A 23,762-nucleotide genomic window follows, 5' to 3' on the forward strand; every position below is an offset into this window, starting at 1 on the left:
GGCCGCTCCCGGCGTTCGAAGGGCGGCGGGATGGGGGTCCCGGGGTTCCGGCCCTGTGCTCCCTCGGATCTGCTTGAAAAGCAGTGTCCGGCCTGCCTGAAGACAAGGGAGGGTGCAAATTGCCTGAGGAATTATCCTCTTCACCCTTCCAGTGCTGGTGATGCCCGAGTCCCCTTTGGTTTCCTACCTCCTCTACGCGCTGCGGAAACGAGGATAAGAAAAAAAACCAAATAACAGCGCTGATCCTGCCAAAAAAAAAAAAAAAAGCTCTCCCTTTCCCCCTTCTTATCTCGGTCTCCGAGCAGCCAGGTCGTAAGATACCTGTCCCTAGCAGAGACTGCCCCGGCCCGTCGGGGCGCAGGGAGGGGGGCAGCGAGTGGCAGGGAATATTTCGGTGCTGATCGCTGGAAAGCACCGACATGCGGGGATCGGCTGAGCCCCGGGAGCTGCGGCAGCACCCGGACCCCTTGCTGCTTCTCTTCGCCGCGGGATTTCCAGCCCCGAGGTGCGACCGGTCCCTGCCTTTGGCTGGGCGAGAAGAAGCGCTGGGCGGTGAGAGGGGTGAAGGGGCCATCGAGGCCGTGGAGCGGGAATGGGGCTGGGGTTCGCCCGCGGGCAGGGGGTTGCTCCCCTGGGAGGGACATTGGCCTTGTGGACCTGCGGGTCCCTGCTTGTACCTTGGAGTTCAAAAGTCGAGGTGGAAAGAACCCGGGGGCTTCGTTTTATTTCGTTTTAAACGGGGTCCGTCCACATGGGATGGCTCTTCTTTGCTCGGTTAAGCCATGCAATTTTTCGCTCTGTCCCACGAGAATCGTTATTTTATTAGTTTCTCCTCGCTCCGCCTCCGATAAGGAAATGAGCCTTGTCTAGACATCTAGCCCCCCCTCTTTCCCCGTGGGCAATTCGGCTCCGGAGCCCTGGTTCTCGCTTCGGCTCTTTCCCCCGCCGGGGCCGAGCCGGGGAGACACGAGGATCCAGGAATCGGAGTGGGGAAGGGGAGAGAACCCAGCTCTGAACTGCTCTGCTGCCCCTGCCCGTGGCCCTCTCCGGGAATGGAAGGGCTTTCAAATCAGGAGAGGTGTCGGGGGACCATACTGTTACTCCAACGCCCTTGGTACCCCTCTGCTTTCCCACCCAAGGGGATGATATGAATAAACCCAGCAGGATGGGAGCAGGGGCAGTCTCTCCCTGCCGTTCCCCCCAGCATCTATCCCCGCTGCAGCCGAGCACACAGCGCTTGTTCCCGGTTCCGAGAGCAGCGTTATAAACCCTGTGGCACCCGAGAAGGGTAGTTACCTTGTATGAACCCGTTTGAATTAAATCCTTCGTTATTTCTTTATTCGTATATAAATAACACGCCATCGAAACACCGGCAGAGTTTGTTTTCTATCTAGCAAATTCAGGTGTTAGTCTCTTAGTGCCAGTCCGGCACAGCAGAGCCATTTCATTAGGTTTCATTATGCTTCCAAACTACCTTCCCCGCCTCCCCGGTTCGTTGCCTAAAGAGCTCCTCTCTGTCTTGTTCTCGGGCAAAAAACAGCATGACGGTAATCCCTGCGTACCCCCTTGCGCTTGTTCAGATACCAGTTTTAATCACGACCAGATCTCAGTGTCACTGTCAGATTTCAAACAGGGGTCTCGCAGCCCCCCTCCAAAACGTATCAGGCATCAGAGATCCCTGAAAAGCAAAAGGAGAAAAACTGATCCCGTGAAAACGATGAACACCGCTTCTTCCCGGCCCTTTGCTCACCTAGCCAAAAAAATCACGACGGGAACGAGACACGACGGACAGAAATCTGCAGAAACTCGCAGGAAAACTACCGAGCAGGACGGGAAATTTCAGGTGCGCCTTTGCTTAAGTGACAAGAGCTGCCGCAGCGGCGGGCGAGGTGCGAGGAGACCGGCCGGGGGATCACGTTCAGCTTTTGGGCAGTGATGAGAGGGGCCACCTCTCTTCCCTCCCCCCCCTTCCCCCCTTCCCCCCCCCCCCACTTTCTCTCGCAAAAGCCCCCACGCCGCGGGGGCAAATCCATAGTCATCCCCTCGGCAGCACCCCCGGGGCTGTGCCACAACCCGGCACCGGCTTCTGTTTGCCCGCAGAGCACCGAGCTGAGCTGACACCCGCTCCTCTCCTGGACGGCCTCTGGGATAACCTGACATTTGCATCCCATCCCTCCTCCTCCTCCGTTACTCCCCGTCTCCCCTCCGGAGCCGTCGCCTGTGTGGAGGGCAAAAGCCTCTCCTGTATCTAGAGCCTGCGGGTGTGGGGTGCCGCTGCCGAGACCCTCGCTGCTGCTTTCCCATCCTAAGCTCTTCCCTCCTGGTGCTGCCAAGGAGCTGGTGGAACCTTTAGCCAGCAGCGCCCGCTGCAAGGTAACCTGCGGTGCTGCTTTCGGCTTGAATGCATCCCCGCCTCGGGAGGGGAGGAGTTAAATTATTCTTCGCCTTCTTCTTCTCCCCTCAATTTATAGATGAAAACAGCTTGCCCTACGTAAAAAAAAAAAAAAAATTAAATTAAATTAAATAAATTGGTGTTTATTCGCTCGGGCAGGGTGGCAAGAGTGCCCATTCAAGTTTTAGCTCACCGCTGCTAAACGAAGCGATGGCTACAGGGCAACTCTGCTCCGGCTCTGCTCCTCTGCAGCCTTACGCGATCATCGGGTTCTGATTTCGGGGCCTTTTTTGTTTTTTCTCTTCTGCTGCACATAATCATACTGCATAGAGGTCTATCTCTCCGCCGGATTCACCCTCGCTTCCCGCCCCGCCGGTTTTGGAACAACCCCAGCTGCCAGGGCTGGTTTTGGGGCTGGAGTATCCAAACCCCTCGCCCTCGCTCCACGAAAAGAGCAGCAGCAGCAAGGCAGGAGCCCAGGTACCCGAGATCCGATTTCACAACAAAACCATCTCAATGTCACCTACACCGAGAAGGTGGCTTAGTGGAGCAAAAATCGAGGCATTTTAAACCCATTAGGCATCTCCCAGATGCAAATCCAATGGTGGAAAGAGAAAAGCTCTATTAAGACCCGAGGGCTGACAATTAGATTATAGTCCAATTGCCAGTGGATAATGTGCTAAAAGCTTTCCCACTTAGTGTAACTCCTCGCTGAAAATTATTCACACTTTGCAGGCTGCTGCACTTCTGAACGGGAGACGTCTTTGTCCGCGGAGAGAGCGAACGGCTGGGCATCGCTGAGCACCGGGGACACCGCCGGGGAGATCATCAATCACATCCACCCTGATCAAAAGCCATAGAGCAAACCCGCTTTTGGTGCAAGCTTAAGCACACACGCTACAAATGTGCGAGTATAGATGTATCCGTAAGCGTATGAACACCTATTCAAACGCGCGATTATGTGTATACACGCATCGGCAAGTCAGCTGGATATGATTACACTTTACTGCCCCTTTCACGTCTAGAAAACACACTGTATTTTCCACATAAACCTAAAGTTTAATGGAAGCGATGATATTTTTATTTTTAAAATATATATCCGAGTTGGGGTACTCCACACATTTTTTTTTTCCCCTCCGTTTAAAACAATCACTAAAAACTGACAACCTTTTCACTACGGGTTTGTCCTCCTAACGCTCTGCAGCTGTAACTGGAAGCACCACCAAGCAATGCAAGACTCCAGACGTGATCGTTTATTTCAAATATTACCAAATCTCTTTAGGTTTTCAGATGAGCCACCCAGAATGCTGCAACGAACGCACGAAACGTTATTTTTCTGCTGCCCTGAGTTTATTAGCACTCCGATTGTCCACGAAGGTCGTTATCCAAGGAAATTGCTTGTCCCCGAGGCAGGCAGCACGTTTTAGCCAGCCGGGCTTGTTTCCCCGAGGGCAGAGAACAGGCAAGGGACCAGAGGTCTGCGGCCACCAAGGAGTCTCCCCCCAGTGGGGAAGGGGTCCCCCGCTTCGGTGGGAGGGAGAGAGCCTCCTTTCCCCCCGACAAGCATAGGCATTTGCACCCCCGGGAGGAGGATGCCGGCTGCTGGCATCTCATTCAGCCCCAGTGGGTGAGGTGGGATCTTCCTTTGACCAGAGTGGGGTCGGGGACAAAGTGGGGCTTCCCATAGCAAAATGGGCTAGAGAGAGGCAGCCAGGGCCTTCCTGCCTCCCTGCAGCAAAGGACATCTGCCCCCTTTCGCATCACACGTATTAGAGATCATGAGCCCTTCTTATTTTTTAAGATCAACTAACATGCAAGTTTGTCTCGCTCAGCTTTCCCAATTTCATCTAATTGAAGACAAAAGCAAAATAAGTCGTCCCCACCAGCACCCAGAACAGCCAAGACCTGTGCAATGTGCCACAGGTCCGCAGTCCCCAACCACCTGCTTTGGATTTGGGGGCTTAAAGTGGTAGTCAATGGTGTTACAAGAAAACCCCGTGATCTTTAACAGCCTATTTCAATTATTCAACTATATTCAATTAATGCTTATTTCAAAACAAGGTCTTTAAGAGCCCTTCCACCAGTTTTGCAGAATTAAAGGAAATACGCATTAAATTAACTGACAGATCTAAGCAGAAAGGCTGGCATGTTGGAGGGTTGGATAGGTTCAAAAAAGCTCCTTCTTGGGTCTTAAAAAAAATGTCTAGAATACAAAATTTTCTATTCACAGTCCAGCTACTTTGTTGGAGGAGACTGCATTGCAATGGCTGGCAGAAGGATCTGTTTGTTTGGTTTCTTTACACAAAAGAAAGTTTCAATTTCCTTACCCACAAAGCATCTCACAGAATGCTCTTCGAAATTTTATAAATAGTAAAATGTGACTTGCTTATTCAATGGATGGGAATATTATTCAACATAAAAAGTATGTGCATGTAGGTGTACGTATCTGAACAAGCATATCTGCAGTAAATTAGAGTTGAACTTGCACAGTAGTGCTTTTCTTATTTGCCTCCCATGAAGGAACCTTCAATCTGCCGCAATCTGCCACAATCTACAAGGAACCTGCAATGTGCCACAGCACAAGACTTACTGTAAGCTGAAACCATTTCTTTGGACCAAAATTTTAATGTAAAACAGGACTCCCATATTTCAGTGCTCATTTTATAGATGTAAAAATGTCAGTGATGTGGAAGCTGTTTGCTGGAGCATCTGAAAAAATCTCTTCTAGTTCGTGACTGTTGAAATCTCACTGAAGTTACATATCCTGATGAACATATGTACGTCTTTGTGTTTGTCTGTCCTAGAGATAGGACTGAGCTCATTCTTGACTTTTGGCTTGAAGATGGAACAGCAGCTCCTGGCATTCTGCAAGATTGCGATGGTTCCCTATGCTTTGATCAGGTACTTTGGTCTTCCAGAAATTTTGGGCTTGCAGTTTTGGAGAGACCTGTCCCTGCAATTCTTTGTTGGTTGAAGCAAATCTCTGGCTACAGAGTGATGTGACTGCATAGTAGAACTGCTTGGAAAATGTATTCCAGCTCCTGAAACAATCTGAATTTCTTTTTTTTTAACCCCCACTTTATCGTGAACAGATATTTTAAGCGAACCTGCTTTAATTTAATTTTCTTTCAGGCCTTCTTGACTTTTTCCATAATTCATATTTGATTTTCCAAGGATCATACGATAAATCAGCACTTTCGAGCTTTATTGTATGATTGGAATTTCAATAGGTCTTTTGTTTGCAATTTAAAAGGTTTTGAAATTGCATATTTAAAAGATAGTGATAAACAATACACTGCCAATTAAAAGTATTCAGAACAAATTCAGCTAAATAAAAAGTTTCAAGGAGCATGTTTTTGTTTAAAAAAAATTTAGACATTACATAGCACTCAATTTTAAGACGATCACATGCACATTATGAGAAAGGGCAGTATTTTCCTTTGACTTTTGCAGGCCTTGGATTGGTAGGGGAATTTCAGAGTTGCCTGTAATAGTGATATGAAAATAGGAATAGCGGGAAATGTGGGGAAGGATAGAAACCTCAAGAACTAAGAAAAAAATATTTTCTGGCAAATGCCAGAACTTTTTTTTTTTTTTTTTTTTTTTAATAGAGTAGTCTCTGGCTTTGAGTCCCGGGTTCGAGATGTCTTGGGTGCTACTTACTTAATCTTAATTAATCTAGATTTATAGTTCATTGACGCTCCTTTTGTTGTGTCCAAAGTTTTGTCCCAAAATATCCAAAGCTAAGAACCTAAAATTAGAGACTGCCTTTGAAACTGCTGACGTCTGCATGTTTCTCTCTGTGAACATACAGCAACAGGAATACGCCCAAAGACAATGAGTTCTACTTTGAGGGTTCATGGTAGAAAGAATTAAAAAAAAAGACTATCAGCCACTTTCCAAAAAATTCAGTAGTGGATGCTAAAAGAAAAAAAAGTGAGAAAATGAGGAGATAAAAAGTGACGGTAGAACAAAGAAAATTTCATTTCTGGCCTAGTGAGCTCAGAAGGTGAGAAGAAGCATTGTGATTCACAACTCTCCCAGATCATACAGAGCAGCTTGTAATAAAACATGTTATATGGTCTAGGAGCAACGCTGCTGTCACCAAGAAATGGCTCTAGCCTTCTGTCTGATCACAGAAACCTAGTGTGTGCAGATAGGGCCACGCTGCCGGACCTATCAGGCACCGCAGATGGGGCTGCCAGATATTTCTGGCTTATTTCCACACTGTAAGGACAGAGGGAGAAGCATTCCCACACCGTGGTGTGGTGAAAGGCATCGCTTTTGCTTATTTTAACAGTACGGGGAACAGGATTGGGGGTGTTCTGGCATGAAAAGGATTTTTTTTTTTTTTTCCAGCCTGCAGTCTCAGAAGTATTCAGGATTAGGGCTTGGAAAATAGATTTCAGTACCCATAACATACTGCTGATTTATCTGGCAATCACTAAGCTTGCAGAGGGAAACTAAGCTTATTTGAAATTACATGGTCGTAAATAACATCAGGGGAAAGCAGTTCACAAGTTTGTGTAATTCTCGGCATACTCTTTGCTGGAAGGCTGGCACAGAAAAGGTTTTCATTTCAGCAATGTGAAGGAAACTGTACAAGCTAAACGCTCCCTGCCCTGCCCACATGGGTTCACAGAAGAACCCATCTTGCTTCCATTAGTTATATCAAAGAGAGGAAACCAATCAACCTGGAACTTGCACCACAAAATGTGGCTAAAAGCCAGGTAGGTTGCCATCAGTGGTGAAATTCCGGTCCCTTTAAAGTTAACAGTTCATTTCGTGCGGATCAGAGAAGAACTTGAACCAATACTTCAGTTCAGCCTTACCAAGACTCTTGGGGGACTTTTAGGCTGGTTTTAGAGCTTAAGTGGGTGACTGTGTTACAGTATTCACGGTTGATCTTAAAGCTTTCAGCAATAACAAATGCTGTAATGAAAATTCAAATAAATTAGTCTTCTGGGTCTCATAGAAATTAACACAGCACTTCACAGCAGAAAGGTGATGAAGCTGCAGTACGTAGACCAAGTTGCTTGTTGCAAGCTCTTTGGAGCTGGAATTAGTCTTTCTGTATGTCCAGTACTGCCAAATCCCACCACAACATAGTTGATGATTAGTAACAAAGCTGCACGGACTTACTGCTGTTGATTATCATTTGTCAGTCAGGAGAGCACACGGTATACTTTCACTCCTACCCACTGCTGAGGTCTGGACTAAGCCGAGCCCAGTTAGTCCAGTGACTTACTTTGCCTCAATGGTAGCCTCTTAAATTTAGGCCGAGACAATTTCTCTTGGTCGTTTTTTTTTTCCCCCCTCTCTTTGAGAGCTTTTTCGTTGATGAAATGATTGATGAAAATCAGCCTGAAGCCATATGCTGTAATTCCATCTATATATGAAGTCAAGGTAAAAAAAAATGAAGTACTTTCCATAATGGAGATTATTTAAAAAATATGGTGGAATAATATAATATAATTTAAAAGCATATTTTACATGGTCAGTTTTCAGCAAGTTAAGGATTTGACCAAGAGCTTAGGTCTAGCACGAGTTGAAATGAGTGAGCTCTCTTTAAAATTTCATGGTATAGCCCTTTTTTATATATCTCAGTCTATATTCCTCTTTCTTTTACAGAAGCCCTTGAGCAAGTATGGAGTACAGGACCTTGTTGTGCACCTTTCAATTTCAAAGACAGCTACCAAAGTACAGTACAAGAAATAATGTTTTAATAAATTTTTCTTTCTAGCACTAGGAATGCTACAAATGTCAGTGGTAAGACAAACCTAGTCTCTCAGGTTTGAAACACTTAGATATAAGTGATACGGTGGAAAGATATTTACCTTATACAGTGCACAAAATACTAAAACCTTTAACTGCAATTAGTGTAGATGTCCTAAAAGGGCCTAGAATAAATGAGAATTGAAAAGGAAATTCACTTTAGCCTACTTGAATAAATTATATGGATTTACTAAGTGGGTAGTAAACCTGAGGCTGGCACTGTAAAAGAAAGGTAACGACAGACAGTAGGCTGTACCAGAGGTGAGGGGAAAAAAGCCTGGACATAATTTAGTCAGTACTTTGAAGGAGGTATTTTATATAAAAAAGGGAAAATGAAGGTTAATTCCAACAAGATGAACTGACATATCTGATACTTGACAATGGAAAGAAAATTAATACCAAAGGGCCGAGAGAGAGAAGATTTGGTGCTAAGTCTCAAGGATGGAAATACCTGCTGAGAAAAGAGAAATTTTACAGTCATAACGACAGCTTTGTACTTTAGGTGATGCCTTCACTCTTCCCTGGCAATGACATCTTTGCTCTCAATCAGTACGAGATGGCAAGAAGAGCATGAGACTGGGATTTAACCAGTCTTAGACTCTACCCCAGAACTGCAACTGCTTTACATTCCTGCTTTGTTTTGCCTAAAAATGAGCACAATGGTATCAACCTGCTATACAAGAGGCTTTGGAGTCAACTTAAGTTGATTAAAAGTGCCATATAGAGAGCTGGTATTAATACTGCTTATGAAACAAGGCATTCAGAAGACAGCTTGATTTGTAGACTCTGTCTGAGCTTTCACAAGGAAGAAGATAGAGTTTATTCTTAAAGCTGGTGTTCCTACTCACTAACAGCTGATGACAATATTGCATTCAGTTAGGTCAGATTTCAGAGAGCTTTTAAACTATTTTTCATTATTAAAGCAACCAATATTTGAACCCTTTCTTTCCTAAGTTTGGTTTGCAAAGGGCTGCGAGCCTTTTGCACTGATGTGTTCTTAGGGATTGAGAAGAGCACTTCTACATTTAACATGCGCTCGTGCTTTCAGCAAAAGAAAGGCTGTATGAAATCCGTCACTTAATATTTGCAACCTGCATGGCATCCTTTTCTTCAGTTTGACAGGGGAGATTATGCCCACAAATAAACATTCACAATAGCATTTTTGGGCTCTTACCACTTGGCATCTGTCAAACAACTTGCCATCAGCTTTCTAAAATTGACAGTTTCAGTAGATTTCTGCTAAATGTTGAAAAATAGTTTCGCTGACCTCTTCTCTATTGAAGATTCAGACACCAGCTGAGGCAGCTGTCCAGTTTGCAGTATGATATAAGAGAAGAGGAATTAACCCAACAGCAATTGAATTTGGAAATGTCTTTAGACAAGCCACCGACTGCTGCAGGAAAGGGAGTATTACTTAGTTCTGCTGTCACTAAAATGGATGACGTGCTAATCTACAGTGACTGATCTCCCTCTAATGTGTGACCTAAGCACTGGAAGACTGAATGGGTACAGACTGCAGTCACAAGCACAATGGTGACCACTATTTTGCTCATCTTCTCCACTAAAATCTGACTATGGTTTTGAATAACATGTTAACCTTGGTCTTTCTTGGCTGTCTCTAGACTGTGCTCTTCTGCCTGAAAATTTGTGTCTGTTATGGGTTGGTGCTTTCAATATCAGAAATGGTGGAATTACAGTGGCAGCATGCTTTTGTCCTACCTACAGTGGTGTAGAATGCAGTGATGGGGGCTGGAAAAACAAACATTGCACCAAGAGTGCGATTTCTAATGCAACACTACTGCTTACCCATTTTTTTTTTTTTTTTCTGTTGACAGAAGTGTGTGTTTTTAAGGATGCTTCATGCTGGAGAAGCAATTGTTACAGGAATGAAAGGGCTTTCACAGAATATTTGGAACCAAAAACAACCAATTTTTGAGTGCATCTGAAGCATGTAAATGAGAAGTTCACGGGCTGCAGGTGCAGAGAAGGGAATTGTACATGCAGAGAAAGAAAGGAAGGGTTAGCCCTTTTGAAAGCCATCTTTTCTCTTTCCTATCTTTCTTTTTAAACAAAAGAATTTTCAGTTTACTCAAGCACTGCCTAGGTCATCTGCGTCCTATCTTATAGCCATCACTGGCAGCCTACAGTCCTTGACATCTGTAACTCACTTAGGCTCTCATTTTACTTTTAAATTATTTTAAAGAAAAGCAATTTCTGCTGTGAAATGCTAGCTCTCTTTCAGAGTAAGTAAGAGTAAGCTCTGAGGTAAAACTAAAACATCGTCACATTCAGCCCCGCATCCAGAGAGGTTAATAAACAGGGATCATTCTGCAATATTCTTCCTGCCGTGCGTCACCATTTTACATTCTTAAGCCACCATTTAGCTGGAGCTTTGCTAACACTCAGTTACTGGTGAACTTAGCTCAGCTGTCCACAGGAAACATGCCATACGCGATCTAGTAAAAAGGGAGTAATTTCAGCAGTTAAACATACTCTTGAACTGAATTATTGGCATCTTAAAATAACCTCTCCTCAGAGAGGAGCCATTAATCAAAGGAGAAGGATTACAACAAACTCTTCTGCAGCCGAACCAAGGGTGAGTTATACTAATAGATTGTCCATAGTCCAGTCACATTTTCTTCATTGATTCATATGACCGGCACCAGAAGCTGTAGTTCCTCACTAGGCTCTTCACCTAAGTTCTTGCAACATACCCATGGTATTATCCCTGAGCCTCCGTTTATTGACAGGTAGTGGGGACATAAAAACTATTTATCATCATCTGACTTTAGTAAAGGAGAAGCAGGCCTGACCAAAGCACCGGTACTTTCAGTCTCCTGGGAGGAAGGAAGGGACATGACAGACATAATAGAGTTGATGAAACTTGAGGACACTGGTGCAGGCTTTTCCTGTGAAAGGAAAGACTTCATAGCTGGCTCTGCATATGGAACCCAGATTTTACAAAAGCTGGGTTCCCTTCTTCAGAAGACAGACTGAAACCAGATTTACTATCTGTTCAGCAGACTTTGTGTTAATGTGCCATGCTGATACCAAATATCTTTAGACGCGTCTAAGTACAGTCCTGTTGGAAGGCTTATGCTGAAGGTCCTAACAAGTTGCTTTAGTCATCCAAGTGCCAGAGACTGAAAGAGATGTAAATTGTTATATGTGAGAGAGTACTACAAGCTAATTTTAACCCCTCTGGCATAATTTTAATTTACTAGATTTCTTTTTTTTTCCTTTTTTTTTTTTTTGTTGGAAGTCGATGACAAAAGAAACATCGCACAAACTTATGTAGTTGAAGCAAGGAATAACATGACAGATCTCACAAAATTCTGTGATGGGAAAGCAGGCTCACTTTCTAGGCTTGAGGAACAATTCTACTAATACATACTATATTTAAAATTCCACTAAAACAAACTATGTTTATTGAGGACCAGGCTGTTTCTCTATGATGCAATGGAGCAGGCAATATGTGCAAATTTAGGTACAATTCTCAAAAGCATTTATTGAAAGCAACATAAAAAAAAAGAAATACTTTGCATAAAGTAGCAGGCTGGTCCATATGAAGGCTGGTCACCCATGTACTTTGTGATAAAGTTTGCTATATCATTAATTATCTAATAAGAAAAAGAACCAAGTCATGCTGTAATTCTTCCATCAGTGGAAGCATAAATCGAATCTCTACCTCACGTATTAGGTTGCCTATATTCACCAAACAAGTATATATTTAGTATCACTGACATCCTGTCCTTCTTTTTAAGTGAGATTGAAATTGGCCAAGAGGTTCAGAAGTTTTGTTGGAGGAGGGGTGGGATGGACAGATGACAGAATTGTTTCAGCCTTATTTCCTTAAGGAAGCCAGTTTTAAGAAACAGGCAACAAGTATATTTTCCCTCATAGTAATATCACAATAGCAAAGCATATCTGGTTTTTGTTACATAAACAAAGACAGTGCTTTGGGGTCAAAAACTCTGGAAGAGACATTGAGATGTCTTGCAAACTGCCCATGTGTTCAGTGCTGAAGATGAAGGTCCTAAAGGTGACACATTACATGAGACCTCCTTCAATTAAAAGAGATATTGAAAACAAATTGCGTACTGTCCACATCAGGTGAGGGTAGGAAGAAGCTAAAAGCAAAAGACTCCTTGGACAGGCTGAGTAGAAAATTCCTGAGTGCTACTTCCCAGTTGTTTTTTATCCTATGTTTCTGAGGTGGAAACCAGGCAACATTAATAAGGTAAGAGCACAATACTCAGGAACTTCCCCTGCTTTTTGCAGCTTCATCAGCATCTGGTTAAAAAAAAAAAAATAAAAAATGAAATACTGTAGATGTGGGAATATTTTGCCCTTGGCAGCAGTGAAGAAACGCATATAACTTATCTAATATGTCAGCAGATTGTTAGCAGCAGACGTGACCCCAGTTGGGTGGGTACTGCATCTATGCACAAGTATAACAGTATGGAGAGGAACATAATGAGAACCAGGCTGAGCTGCAGCATGGCTCACATGGAGAAAGGCTTTCTTTGCAGTCACTGCGATGTGTCAAGGAAGTGGAGCCGTTTGTGAGTCAGCAGCATCGCTAGTGTTCCCTCAGAGGGACATAGCTGAAATGGCTAACAGACCTGAACCAGAGCTGCAAAGGATGAAAAAGACACTATTATATCATCTGAAACCTTCCCATGTGAGTGATAGGAAGGCTCGACTCATTCTTTGGTTTCAAACAGAGCTTTAGAGCATTTGGGAACAGAATCTGCTGTTTCTTTTCCTCCTCACAGAAGTCCTCAGAGGGTTGTGGAGCAGCCAATGCTGTAATACACTCACTAAGTAGAGCAAGCAGAAAAATAAAGACAATTTTGGATGACTAGACTGTTAATTAAAGTACTACCTAGAGGGCTGGGGGAACTGCAATAAAAGCACCAGTGAACTAGTTATCAGTTCTTTGTCATATGACATGTATCTTTGACGTGTAACATATGACTGTTCCACCATTCTCTTTCTCGCTCCCCTTTTGCAGTGCTCATTAGTGTTGTTCCCTGTGCTCAGTCCTGTGCAGCCTGTTGCATTGTTGAAGCACCTGCTAGCAGAAGCAGCATGAAGAAATGATCAGAGCTACAAGTCAAACAGGCATTGGGTACTGTCTGTACTTTTTCCACATTTCAATCATCTTCAGCCAGCACAGGAAGGCAAAAGAGTGCCTTTTAACATTATAAAACTTCAGGGCAATGTATGCACAATTCTTCTTTTAATAAGCCATTAATGCAGATTCACATAGAAATGAAGATAGTATTAGCCAGCTCACACCACTGAACTCTGCTGGAAGCAAATGTAAGCTTTATGATTGAGCAATAGTATTAGACAAATATTCATATAACAACGGCAGCAGGGTAAACACCATTCATAAGACATGAATGATACCCTGAGGAAAAATCATAAAGCACATTATCTTCTTAGTACTAGTACAAATACTTATTTTTTTTTTTATATACAGTGAGATTCTTCCCTATGTGCGAGTATGGCAGAAATATGTATCAATAAGACTAGCTGATGCAAAAAATGATGGTGTTCGGTTGAATATATATATAAACACTGAGTAGTATTGTGCCTTCTAGAAAGCAGGCATGCAAGAGTAGAGAGGAGGCCCAAGAAGTCCATAAGAGAAGAACTTCCAGCACCGTCACGATATAGTGAAATTCTGCTGAGCTCGGACCACAAAGATGGTCACTGAAACCTGCAGAATACTGTAGCTGTTGATTCTTTTATTCTTCTTGGCAGGTAAGAGAGATGTTTTGTTTGTTTGTTCCCTAAAAGCAGAAGCCCATGCTCTCCAGGTGAGCTGTAAAAGCCAGAAGACAAGGCTGGCAGCTTGTGAGAACACATCACACCAAGGACTAGGAAAGATAACAGAAAGGGACTCTAGAAAAACAGCTACATTATAGGACAGCACTCTTCAGAGAAAGTCTGCCACCAAGTGTCTATTCAAACACGAGCTGCAAAAACCACAAAGCTTCTGATTTCAGTTAGTTAATACATGGAGAATCTGAATGAAGGAAGCAGGGTGTGCTCATCTGAATATTAGAAAGAGGCAGCTTCACAGAAGCATGTGGCATTTCTTCTGTGCCACCCAGTATATAGCAGAAAAATCATCAGTCTTTTTTTCCTTCTGCCTCTAATAAGTGAGGAAATAAAGAGCTCAGTTGCACAATCTCAATTTCTGGGCATTTCTGCTTCGGCATAGTGGTGCTCCTCATGCGCATGTGCTTAGCTCAAGCTACAGTTGCCAGTGCTTCTGCATTAATAGTAATAACAATAAATAATGATGAAAAGCCTTTTATCACACTTTTCAGTGGTACAAATCAAGTACTTTGCAAAGAAGGGTTTTACCGTGATAGGTGGGAAAGGAAGAACTACACAAACTGTTTCAGCTTTGTCCTTGGAAGTACTGGAAGGACAATGCCACAGTATGAAGTGCACGCATGTCTCCTGTGATTCACCCTGGTGCTACAGCAAACAGAAAACATCTATGCTCCTTTTTGGTGTATATACAAAGGAGCTACCTGAATACAGATGCCTGGACTGGTTCTGGAATTCTCCTGTCACGCCAGGAATCCACATCTGGAGATGCAGCTGTCAGTCTCCTGTTGGAAACAAACAGCCTGAAGTACCCTGCAGGAGCAAAGCTTCTTTAATGGCTGTTTGGCAGCTCCCTGCGGAAGGAACAGAGTTTGTCTGTTGGGAGAGTTGTGTCAGGGAAACCAAGACATACAGCATTTTAGCATCAGAAAGCAAAATTAAAAAGAAAAAAAAGAAAGGAAAAAACAGCACCCAATCTAGGCTACTATTTATAAGGAAACCACTGCTGAGGGACCTGTTTCAATACATCACATCACCCTCATGAAGACCCAGCAGATGCGCTGATAAAACTGTGGCAGTGGTGGGGGTAATTTTTTCTTTATTATATGCATGCAGATTTTACCCAGATGTTTTGTTACCTCCATGCAAAAGCCCATTATGTCGAGTAGCTTATTACTTTTTCCTTCCAGAAATAAACCACATCAGTATAAAACATACCTTATGTTCAAGAACAAAATGAAAATTCAGAATTGCTAGCATGCCACGTATATTTTGCAGCCCATATCAGGAAAGTGCCAGGACATATTTAAAGTAGCTTTTATTTAATCTCATTTGCTTCACTTCTGAAGTATATCCCATAGAATTGGAATGAGGACTTTTAAACCCCGAATTAGGAGTTTGACTCAGGAATTTAAATGGATGTTAACTAATCATAAAATATACACTTTTAGTTCATTTGGTTTGTTTTTTCTGTGTGTGCCTGTATAGCCAAGCCATTAGACTGCATGAGCTTTGATTGTCTTTTGCATTCGCTGGATGACTACAACAGGATCTTAATTTCAGCTCAAGCTGCTAGGCAATATCCAAATACTATGGCAAAAATTAACAGTAATCATAAAGTTTTATGGCTACTTCTTTTGTCTTGCAGACTCTAAGAGATAAATGCATGTTTTCTTTCATGAATTAAAAAAAGAAAAGTGAAGTCAGACACATGGAGTCTCTCAACCAGCACAATTCTGCAAGATTAGGAGACTGTCATTCATCTTTCATCTCTAATTTTTCCCTTTGCTCATTTTTCCATCTAAACAAGAAGTGTGATTAAATCGAGAAGATTAGCAACAAGATCAATGCCATTTTTTCCCCCTGTTTCACACAGAAAGAAACAACCTACAATCACTTGCAAAGTCCATGGTCATAAGCATGCTGCAACTGTGGACATGAGCGTGCAACTAGACATCGCAGTTAAGCTTCCCATTGTGTAAACAAGCGATTTAGACAGGGCTACCTGTTCTCAACCTAATTTCAGTATTATGTTAGGGAGAGAAGTCTCTTTGTATCAGATCTGACAGGCATGTGTTCCCGAGGAAGTGGAGGGGAAGCCCTCCGTTCATATGACTAATTAGACAGGCTTCACGCTGAGTTGCTCTTTTTTGATGCTGATCCCTGTACTAATTGTCAGTTTGTTCCTTGGGAAAGCAAGGTTGAGTTCAAATGCTGCAGTGCCTTGTTCCGAGTTAGCTTTCCTGACCTTAAACTGATGTGAATTGACAAGGAACAGACTGGGAGAGGGTGTGGGCTTCATTCCGTTTGTGGAGAGCGCATTTTGGAGTCTCAGGAAAAAAAAGAAGGAGCACAATTAACAAGGAGCAGTTACCACTTAGATAAAACAGGTGGTCATCCCATTTGAGTTTGAGAGGGAAGAGGCAGCATGAACGATAAGCAGTCACTTCTAGCTGAGATTCTGCAGCTCCCTTAGGAAAGTGTAGATAGTTTAATTTTTAACTAGATCTCTGGTTGGATTTTTTGTTCTGCTTTTCTTCTGGTTAGATCTGCAAGACTGAGCTACCACAGCTGAGCCAGGGTCGCTTCCCAACAGCTGCTTTTTTTTTTGTGCTGAGTCTGTTTCAGTTCTGGTCAGGCTTTCAGGCTGTGAGGGGAGGAGGGAAGAAAGGGGGAGAATTTAATCAAATCTGACATTCAGGAGCTCAATCCTGCAAGGTACTGAGCTCATTGACCTCAGTACAGCAAAACAATATACATAGGACTTCAAAGGGGATACTCACATGCTTAAAGTTAAGCAGATGTCTAAGTGGTGTATTGGATCTGGGCCAGAGAAAGCAGGGCCTTCCAAAAAGCTAAGACACTCCAGCATGCTCAGGTCTGCAAACTGCTACCTTTGTCAGCTCAGCTCAGTGTAGGTCCAGAGCAGGTGTTATAATTATAGCTGGGTCTGAGATGAAAGGGGCCCAAGAGCTTGGCTGCAAAGGCAGGAAAAAACTGGCAGTTTTCTGTGAAGCAGTCTCCCTTCTGTTCCTTCCAAAACAAATGCTCTCTTACGCTATTTCTGATTTAGCACGAAATAAGGCAGCCAAATGCTCCATTCCCTTCTGAAGTCCTAAAATTCTAATTTACAATCGAGGCATGACAATTGTGCAAAAGAGAGAAGATTGATTTTGATTTTGTTGGTTGGGCTTTTTCCTCTTTTATTTCTGATGCTTTTAATTTTAGTAAAAGAGTTCAGGAGTGCAAAGCCAGAGCTTTCTTATTTCAGGGAAAGTCAGCTTGGAATTCACTGTGTGCAAATAAGCATCCTCAGAACCTGACTGGAAAAAGTTGCCATTGTACAACTTTAACTATCAAACTTTCCTACACACTCTGCATAGACATTGGAGGGAAACAGGACAGTTTTCAGACAAGTAAGGACTCTTTTGATCTGATTTCAGACCAGACGGTCTCAGGAGGACTTCAACTCTCTAACATGTCTTAGAGGTAAAGACTGAACAGGACCTAACTCTGATGTTAACAGTAAGAAGAAAAGAAACCCAAGCAATCTCTACGGGAAACGTTTAGTAGTGATTATCATCTGCTCAGCTCCTTTTGTCCAGCATCCTTCAATTAAATATATTATACATATTTAATTCTTTAACACCTATGCACACACCTATATAGCTTCCAGTTCTTTGTTTGCTGCTCAGCAGAATTTGGATAACTGGAAAGTTTATTTCTGGACACAGCACAGATAATATCTCTGTCTACCTTATGGCATGGAAATAAAAGCAAGTAGGAGGGATATAGATATAACATTTCAACCTCCAAAGAAATTAATTCTGCAGAAGCTCAACTGGCTGGACAAGAACTAAGCAATTACTGACAATCTACAAAGTTCCAGTGCTTGAAATGTCTATGAGATATGCAGGGAACATGTACTAATCAGTTTAGTATGCTAAACATCAGCTTTCTGATAGAAGTCACTACTAAATTACAAGGGTTTTAGGGCTTTACACAGCACTCATAATGCAATTTTAAAATTTTCTTTCAAGATATGGCATTTAAAAAAATTTCTGCTTAGGATATGCTTCACTTTTCAGCAAGCCTATCCAAGTAAGGAAGAGAGAGTGTACTCTCTCTTGTGTACTCCACAAACAGGTGGGAGAAACACGAGAAAGGAGAGAGAGTTCAGACAGGCAAAGCATTATCATGAGTCCAACCCAATTTAAAACCTGTGACATAGTTAGAGGTTAATGAATATTAAAAAAACCCCCTAACTTTTATTAATACTTCTCTAGAACAGCTCAAAATAATTTTGCATTGCTTTTTCAATAGCCTGTTGGTGTGGTAGAGGGTAACTCTCTACTTCCATCCTGCCTGGTTGTGACACCATACAAGAAAAATACTGTCTCAGTCTTTCAGCCTTCGGGAATTCAAGATAATGGCAGGCTTTCAAACTTGCTACAAGGATATGTATTAAGGGCTGCCATACAGCAGGCCATTTAGTTCTTCTACTACTATATCTAGCACTGCTGTGGATGAATGTCTAGTTTGGAACCAAAGGAATAGCAAAAATCCACCTCAAGCACTTTTCATGCATGACAGTGGAAGTAAAAAAACATCCTTGCTTTCATCCTTTGATAGCACAAGGTTTCTATTTCAGCACACCAGCAGCAAAACAGCTTCAGTCTTGCTGACTGCATCTGTAGTAGGCCCTGTTTTCATTTAAATGATGTTCTCTCAACTTTCCATGGTCTAGATTTTGTCTGAATAGGGGAATATTAGCTTATCAACACTCTGCATTCATATCAGCACAGACTGACAGAAGACTTTCCTGCAGAACTTTATCTTTATTGCATTAGCAACATATTACAGAAAATTCTTTAAAAATAGGTAACAGGCATGTAAGAAAGAGGTCACAAACTGTCATGCCTGGTGTACCCATTCCCTCCAAGCGTGCAATCCTTCAAAACCAAAGCAGTGGGCTCTCTTGTTCAGCCAAGAGACACCTGTCCCTGCGTGTCCTTAAGAAGTGCTTGCTAAAAGGAGACTTGCAGAGTGCCATATATCAAGACTGTCCTATATCAAGTCTGCATTCAGATCAGAGACCTTATTCCAAAGCCTGTCTCAGGGAACCTTTATGGAGACTTCAATCAAGTCTTATGCCTCACCCCTTCAACTTTTCCTTTTAAATACAAAATTATGCTTTAGTTTTCTGAAGCAGTTTTAAGAGGCAGTGATAACATCCTACCCATCTGTTAAGAAACAGTTGCTTGCATCCTATTCTTACATGTTTGGACAATGTTCCAGCAGCACATATTGAGTACAGCTAACTTGAGTGCAGCCACATCCCTTTTTAAAAGCTTCTGTTGCATCAAGTGATCAGAAACATACAAGTATATATACAAAAAGACAGAGCACTGGGTACTTGTATCCTCCTGTCCTAGAGTTCCGACTTCTGTAATAACGACTCTCCACGTACCAGAGTTCACGATAACAGCTAAAAGAAAACCACCAGAGTATAGGTGGCACAGTGTTTCTTCCCCCTCCCCTTTTCCCTCTTTCCCATATGTGAAACAAAACAAGGCAAAGGGTAATAAAGCACAATTCTGACACAGCTTTGAGAAGAACAGTTTAGATCTCATCATTAGGGCCACATCAGAACACACACACCAATCCAATTTTCACAGAGATTGTTGGGGAAGGAGTCTATTTCAGCATCATGCATGTGAGATGTAGACCATCTAAAACACAAAAGAACAGCAGGATATCTTTGTTGCAGTTCGAGGTCATTTGCAAATGTCTGTTGAAATAAGTCTCATGAAAACAGCACTCTTAATATTGCAGAGGTCATCAGACCAGTGCTTGGTTTGTCGACATAACAATAGTTATTCCACAATAACAAGCTTAGCCACAACAATGGGGAAAGATCATTGGGGCAGTAGAGTCTCCAACCTGCAATTTGCAACTTTAGCCTTCCTGTTCAGCTTGGAAATACCAGTGTGTGTGGCATGCCCACTGATTGATGTACAAAGTCACTGAAAGCAGAAGTGTAACACTTGGTGAAATAAAAGTTTAGACCAAACAGTGGGTAATATTGTTGGGACTTGACCACGTGAAGGAAGCTTTCATCACCAAATTGCATTTTACCAGATGTTCACAAGTACACACACCCAAACTTGCAAGCTCTTGTCTGTTAGGAGGGGATTCTTGCCATTTTTCTTTGTTCATTAGAATAAGGTTCTATTTGGGCTAGGCTTATAGGAACATTTCAGCATATAAGGGCTTCCGTTGTAGACATCTGTGAGTGAATAATTGAAAACCTAGTCACCAGATATAATCACTGTTGGGAGGGAGGAGAAGAGACCAAAAGAGCTTACCAAACACAGTGCTGCGGACAATTTTATTCAAAGGTTGTCACAATACGGAATGGGCCTTGTGAGGAAAGGGAGTTGAGAAGACTTAGAGGACTTCATGGCAGATCGTGGTGAAAGGTCATAGTTCTGAGTGAAGGAAGAGAAGATTCTGCATAGGAACAGTTTGGGAATGGTAAAGGAGCTTAAAGAATGGGAGCAACGTGCTGGAAAAGTGTCAAAGAACTTGGAAGCACTGGGGGTATTTGAGCTCTAGGACAGGAGGATTGAAAAGTAAAAGACTTTGAGTTCCCATCATCCAGTCTTTCATGCTAAATCAGGAGGAGATGGGATTATCTTTAACTAGTGATAAGGAGACCCTCATTAGGAGTCCAGGACACACAGAACTCCATCTATTTTTTTTCTTTCATGGACTACCATGACACTCTCCCTCTCTAAAAAGCTGGAAACATCCTAATCTTTCCAACCTCTTGCTCATTGGTCAGACCAGTTGGAATTTCCTAAGCATGTTGTGCTCCCTGTCTTGTTGTTGTGCTCTCTGTCTTTCACTGTTTCATACTAAGGAATAATGAATTAGTCCTGAAAATAGTGCTGGTTATCATTAACATTTTTGAGTACTTTTTGAGGTTTTATTTAGCTTTCTGTTTGTTTCTTTCTTTTGATCCCCACTCTCCACTAGCACAAACAACTACTGTGATACCAGTAGTGATACCAGTCTGTGATACCAGTCCCCATTTTCCAATTCAATATGCTCAACGTCTTTGAGACCACCCGAACGCTCCATGTAGGAAAAGGTGGCGTAGTTCATTGATGTACAAAATCATTTATTTGTAAAGGCCTGTTTCTGCTATCCTTACATTGTAAAGAATAGCGTAAAGTAAATGCAAGGAAGCATATTTTTAGCAAGTGCAGAAAAGAGTTTTCAAGTACTGGCAATTAGGAAAATTCTGAAGAATACTATTTTTCATCCATTCTCATTCCTTGCCGTCTCAAGGAGCCATTCCACACCCCCAGACCTGTCCTAGGGCTCCTTGGTGCAGACACATTGCAACACACTGAGTAAAGGGACTGGGGAGCTGCAGCACAACCTTTGCTAACTAATAGCTATGGTTTAACTCAACTTAAGACATAACTGGCTTTGGAGAGGGTGATGGGGCAGGTGGAGGGACACCCGGTGCCGTGCAAAGCTCACAAAGAAATCTGAGAGGCAGAAATTTCTTCACAGCTCACCTTTAAACACAGCACCACAGTTTTATGCAAGTCTTTGTATGACATGACAACTGGTCTAAATGTTTTTCATCAAAAAAACCTCATTTGAGATGCTTCTCACCACATAGCCCTGAATGCATTGCTGCCCCACTAAACTAAGAGGCTGAGAAAGTGTGTTTATTAAATGTAATTTGTGGTAAGGCCCAAGTAAGGAACAAGTGGAATAATTTACTTAGAGGCAGCTAAATTATTTCATCTTTGTAAGTGCAAAACCTATATTTCATTGGTTTAATATTTTTTTTTTCCCCACAAAGATGAAGTGCTGTGAACTAGCTCATTTACTGCTACGGTCTACAATAGTTTTACCTTCAGCCTTATTGAGTCAGAATTCTCATGGTTATAAAGTAGTGTCCTAAGACAAATGACATGGTCTTAATCACCAAATTGTCTTATTTTTCACAAATGTGAAAATACATTTCAAAGTAAGGCATAAAGTAGAAGAGCACAGCACAAACAGAAAACTGAGTAAAGTAATAACAGTGTTATTGGGGAAAAAACAGACACAATTTACTTGAAAAACTGTGTGGTTGCAATTTGACTTTAAGCACATATAAAGACAGATAAGAGTCCTATACATTTACTATCAGAGATGCATGATACAAAATTTTCTTCAATAAAGCAGAATTTCTCAATATTAAAGAGTAACTGTGCCTAAAACTGGTGGATGTTACTGCAAAAACAAGTGGATGGTGGCATTTGCTTCTCACAAAACAATCTAAGAGGCACCCGATCAAATTATTCTACAGCAACCTTAGAAATAAAGGATGGGAAGTACTTTTCCACACAAATAATTAAATTCTGGGACCTACTTCCCAGAAGGCTGTGAAGGCCAGGAGCATGAAAAAAGTTTCATTAGGCAAATCCATAGAGGATAAATCCATCAGCACATATTAAAGAAGCAACAGTTCTTAAATCATAAATGTATGCAAGCTAGAGAAGAAGGATCTCTCCCTAACTGTTCTGCCAGCTAGTAGCAGAACAGAGTACTGACCTATGTGGATCTTCTTGTCTGGTTCACCGAAGCAGAACTTATGCTTATGGTTGTCCGAAAAAAAGTTTTATACCCCTTATTCGCCAACATTTTTTTTTATTTCTTTATCTCCACCTAACTGTTTAAACACAATGCTACAAAAGCTTGTTAGTAGTGTCCTACTGTCTATATTCATGATTACTAAATGCATGAAGAACATGTATAAGGCTGATAGCAAGGAAAAGGCATTATCCTCTTTAAAAGTAGGCACATAGGATAATTACCCTGCAGCATATCAATTCAGCTACAGCCCTTTAGCATTTGTGTTTGTCTCTGTCTCTTATAATACTCTAGTTAAAAAACTAATTTAATCCTACCAGTAGTTTTAGAGTTTGTTTTAGTTTTTTTTTTCAATTAAGACTTAGGAACTTTAACAATCAGATCAAAACCCAAGAGTAATCTCTTTTTAAAACTATCAGCAGCATCAAAAACATCCTAAAAAAAAGTATACAAGGAAGGATTGTAAGAAGATGAGTATGTTGCATGATACCAACACTGACTAGAAAGCAGAAACATCTCTGGTGCATGATTTTATCATTATAATGCAATTAAAGTTCTAACTCCAAGGTCCAGAAAATCTATTACTCTTCCAGTTAATGACAATTCTTTCCTAAATCTCAGTGCTACACTCAATTGCATTAAATGAATGGGAGTCTACTTTATAACATACAGAATCAACTTCTATTTTAACCAACAGTTCTCAGGAGCACTGGACAGACTATTAACCACAGCTGTAGAAACCATAACATCACTGCTTGCAAGCACTTCACGTGATAAAATTTTAAAAGCGAAAAGTTGGCACAGTAACAGGTTGAAAAAGCAGCATAGGCAATAAAGTTTACCTGCCTGTAACTGTCCTTGGAGATGCTCCCTGTGTACACCTGCATCGTGGCAGTATCTATATGCTGGTGCCTGTCTCATACGAGAAGCATGAACATATAGGTAGGTGACTGCTCACTGAAAAGTTAGATATTTCGCGAAGTTATTAGCGCTACACTCCCTGTCGTGCCTCTTCTCTGTTATTTCAGGAATCTGCTTACTTGTCTATCCACCACTGCAAGCTCCAACCAACAAGTAGTTA

Source organism: Cuculus canorus, chromosome 2 (genome assembly GCF_017976375.1).
Source record: "Cuculus canorus isolate bCucCan1 chromosome 2, bCucCan1.pri, whole genome shotgun sequence".
NCBI lineage: Eukaryota > Metazoa > Chordata > Aves > Cuculiformes > Cuculidae > Cuculus > Cuculus canorus.